At 38.4% G+C, this 4,610-nt stretch overlaps 1 pseudogene; it reads right to left on the bottom strand.

The window, feature by feature from the left end:
* Positions 1 to 1,763: 1,763 nt before the first annotated feature.
* LOC115412062 (olfactory receptor 10J4-like) lies at positions 1,764 to 3,928 on the bottom strand (annotated as a pseudogene).
* Positions 3,929 to 4,610: the final 682 nt, after the last annotated feature.

Here is a 4,610-nt window from a genome sequence, read left to right as displayed (position 1 = left end):
AATAAGTTAAGTTGAACCAAACAAAACATCTATGGACAAAAGCAGTGGTGAGCAACAGCACATCATCTGTTGTGTAGTTGCTCACTCTGACTGGAGCCAGAGTTCAATTTAAATGTCCTCTTGTCAAAACATGAGTGGGGCCTTGAGACTGAAAATGTCTTGGATTGGTGGGACAAAGCGCTAAACAAACATGTTGGCATGGACACAGTTAGCATGGAAACAGCTGTACATGGAAGTGAACCTCTGATGCCTCTAGGAACTGTCACAGGCATTGGGATTAAATACATTTCACCCTAGTGAAACTGACTCATGAAGGGATTTGTTCTTATAATGACAATAATGGAAGCAAAATTTGGACTTGTGTGGTGTTAATGTGGATTAAACCCACCAGTACACAACAACAAATAGATGGACTCATTTTATTTCAATGTACATCATCCTTTGTAGGCCTAATTCTTCTCTCTCCCATGAGGAAGAACAGGTGTGACATAAAGTCAGAAATTCTGAATTTAACACCATTTGACTTATATATATGATGTATATTCTGGACTGCTGAGGGAAGTGCAATTTGCACAATGACAATACATTCTATTCTATTCTATTCTGTCTGTCTTCTAACAGGTCAAACTGTTGAAGTTTTTGTTCATCATGTAAATCTGTAAAAAGTCTGTGTGTTTGAGTCACTTGGTGCATGTTTGTTTCTCAGAACAAGTGTATACTTGCATGTACTTGATACATATATTTCATATGTGATTAGTATGATTTCATTTAATCCCAAATATAGTTTATAAGCAAAGAGTTGAAGTTGTCACATATTTTCCATTGAACCTTCTGTGAAACATTCAGATATCATCTAGATTACACTATACTATAGGGAAAGTTGTCAGTTATGTTACATATGACCAAAACTCCATCATATCTTAGACTTAACAGTGTTTTTTCCTGTCTATTTTTTTGGCAAACTGCTTACAGAAAGATAATGAAAAATAATCATCTTTTCTATTTCCTAAATGACGCTGTGTTGCCGAGTGTTTTGTGTGGCTTTTTCAGTCTGTTAGATATACGTACCAAAATGACCAAAATGTTAACTAGACCTACAGGTCCAGGTCTGAGAGTTTTGCAGAATTTCTTGTCCTGCTGTGTTGTTTTCAGTGTAAAACAGGTCAAGAATAATTAATTAATCACTGTTTTCAGTTGTAATTTTGATTTAACTGACCTTGTGTTTTTGGCTTGGATAAAACAAAATTCATCTTTTTTGTGATATTTAGTCACATCACATACTGGAAGCTGTAGTTTACTTGATTTTCATTTTGCTTTCTTAAATCTCAGTTCATAATAGTTGGTCATAGAACAATTTGCAAAACTCACTTCAGCTTCAGCATTTCATTACCTTGGGGGAATTCACATCCTTTTCAGTCAAACTGTCTAAGAGAGGTGTGTAACTGCTATCCTTCAACTGGTTTTCAGCTTCTTATGTTTTTAGCCATTTTATACTGTCTTACTTGTATGTAAGTTTTATATTCTGTTAGTTCATTTATGTTGTACTGACGTGCCTCTTGGTCAGGTCTCCTTCGAAAAAGAGATTTTATCCAAAGGGACTTCCTGGTTAAATAATAAAAAAGAAAAAAAAATAGATTTTTTTTTTTTCATATTAGTGGTTTATTTCACACAATAGCAGAAAAGAATTAGATCACAACAAGAAAAGGTGTAGACTCCACAGTTCAGCAGGGATTCATGACAGTCCATAATCATGATGAATAACTTCAGTCAGGTTTTGAACAGGATAGCATTCTCCAGATGAGTTTCCTAATTTCAGGTAACTTAAGGCCATACACTAGAGGATTAAGAATTGGAGGGATCACAACAAACTTAAATGACAGAATGATAGCCAGAAAAGGATTGAGCTCTTCCACATTAAAATGGCTGAGGGCCACATCACAAAACACAGTAAATGAGTAATTTGCAAAAGTGACAATGTGTGATAGACAACTCTGAATGACTTTATCTCTGAACTGGGCTGAGCATTTCCTACAAACAAGGAAAATCCGAACATATGTGTACAAGACAAAAGCCAGGGGGAGAAAAACAGTGGTGCAGGACACTAACATACCCACGAGGTTATTGATCACAGTAGAAACACACAAGAGTTTTACAACAGGCCAGTTTGCACAGAATAATTTATGTATATTATTACCACACAGAGGGAGTGTGGATGCTAGATAAACACAGGCTGCAACAGAAAAAATAGGATAAATCCATGCTAAGGCAACCAACTTCCAGATGACTTTGGAGGTTAGTTTATTGTGGTAATGTAAGGGTTGACAGACAGCAACATATCAATCATAAGTAGGGCCAGATTAACACTTCATTGTACCCTGGGCAACAATATTGAAAGGCCCCATCATCACAACCCCAGGATCCCTATAATCTGGCAAAATACAGAGTAAGTTCCAGGAATATATGTAAATATAGCCCCATACTTCAATATCTAACTATCATCAAATACATTTTGATGTACAAATGTGTAAATGCTCGTAGAACTACAAGTGCACCACTGTAGCCTCTTGTCAAGGCCACTCACTTGCATATGATGATATGAAAACAAAACACATCAGCATCAGTATAATCTAAAATTGATCCACTACATTAGAAAGAGAGGGATGTGTCCTCCATTTTCACAAAAAATAAATAAGAAACCATTTCCAAAGTATCCAGTATTTATTTAAGAACACTTTTTGCCAACACAGATGTATTGAATCATCAGAAAAAGCCCACAGACAAAACACAAACATAATCTGATAGAATCAGATATGAATTTTAAACAGAAATCCCCTTGTCACCTCAGAATTCAACGAGAGAGTTAAAGTAAGTGCAATGTAAACATCTTGAAATCTGCTTTCTCTCAACAATAAACATACCTCAACATTTTCATGGAGCCACCACCAGGAAAAAATAAATATAATGCAGTATAATCTGCTAAAATAAACATTTTGGTCCCAGTTTAAGTTTTAAACAGAAAACTCATCACAATTCAAGGCATGTCAAGGCAAGGGTTAAACATTTTAATACTAAATAGTACATATACTAAATACTATAAACATCTGGAAAAACGACAATTTCAGTAAAGAAATTACCTATTTTGGGTATGTTCTTTAAATTTTCAGCTTTTTTAATGTCCCTCTCCTTTTTTAATTTTCGTTTGGTGCTCCCACTTAGCTGCTTCTCCATGTTTGCAATGTTTTGATTTGCATACGTCGTGTAGTTCTTGACGTCTCACATCCCGCTCAGTGCACGCACGTTGATTTGTGTCACCGCTGATTCACTTTTTGGGCTGACCAATGAGGAAAGGGTCTCAGCTCACAGTCACAGACAGCAGGAGCAGGGTTTCTGTGCAGTGCAATGGCTCCGGGCAGCAGACAGTTTCATTTATAAGCAAAAGATAACCAGATATTTTCGTTATGCCCGAGCTACCCAGGGCCCTTCAGAGATCGCGGACCCCTGGGCAATTGCCCAGTTGCCCATATGGTTAATCTGGGTTTGATCCCAAGATTTAATTCCTAAAAGAGTGAGGTCATATGACGCATACATGTAAATGACATAGATCTGAACAAAACAAGCTGGTCTGGAGATTAAATGAGTTATCAGACAAGAGGTCTTGAGGAAATCTGACTTAAAATCCAAGCGAGCCATAGAGAGAGTTAACAGAGAGGCACCAAATAAAAATATACATAGGCTCGTGGAGGCTTTTCTCTCGTGATATGACCAGTATTATGACAAGGTTTGCAGAGACAATAACAACAAACAAGAGGAGACACATACCAAATGCAACATAGCGGTGGTTGCTTATGTTAACAAGCATGGTAAGGTTAAAAAAAAAGGGGGAGTGGTACTGTTTCCCAATTGCTCCATAGACTATCTTAGAAACCATTTGATGCTAGTTCCTCTCAACAGCAGTAATGCAGATCCTTTGAGTGTAGCCACAATTAATTACACATTAAAGGTGGGGTCTGAGATGTTTTCCTGGAGCATTTTTACTATATTCCTTAAAATCCCCTTCACACCCTGAGTACAACTAATTAATTAAATGCTCTAACACAAAAATTAAAAAAATTAGTCACCTGTGGAACGGACAGGACTGAAAAAACACCATCCAATCATTTTGAGCGCCCACTCGAAATGATTGAACGGTGATATGTCTATCAAACTCAACTGCCATTCGCCCCTCACCCCTTCCCCCCTCTGCGCGTACCCCTCTTCGAGCATGAATCGCGCATTCCCAGAGGCTGGAAGCGCTTATACAGGAAGCAAATCCAGAACCTGGTTATATTAGTTATATTAAGATGGAAAGTTCACTGGCAAACTGTTTTGTCACTAACATAAATCACTAGGAAATGTTATGTTAGTCAGATAGGTATGACCTGGGGCTGTTCTGTAAGAGTGGGGGTGTTAGAGAAGACTGAATGAGGTATGCATGGATATGCGAGCCGGAGCTTCAGCCGGGGCTGTAGTCGGAGCCTGAGGCGGGGCCGTACGGGACCGGAGCTGGGGACGGAGCCTCAGGCGGGGTCGGAGCCGGAGCTAGGGCTGTAGTCGTAGCCTCAGCCGGTGTT

Source organism: Sphaeramia orbicularis, chromosome 21 (assembly GCF_902148855.1).
Source record: "Sphaeramia orbicularis chromosome 21, fSphaOr1.1, whole genome shotgun sequence".
NCBI classification, from domain to species: Eukaryota; Metazoa; Chordata; class Actinopteri; order Kurtiformes; family Apogonidae; genus Sphaeramia; species Sphaeramia orbicularis.
Note: the sequence above shows the minus strand (reverse complement) of the source record. Positions and strands in the feature narration are given on the sequence as shown.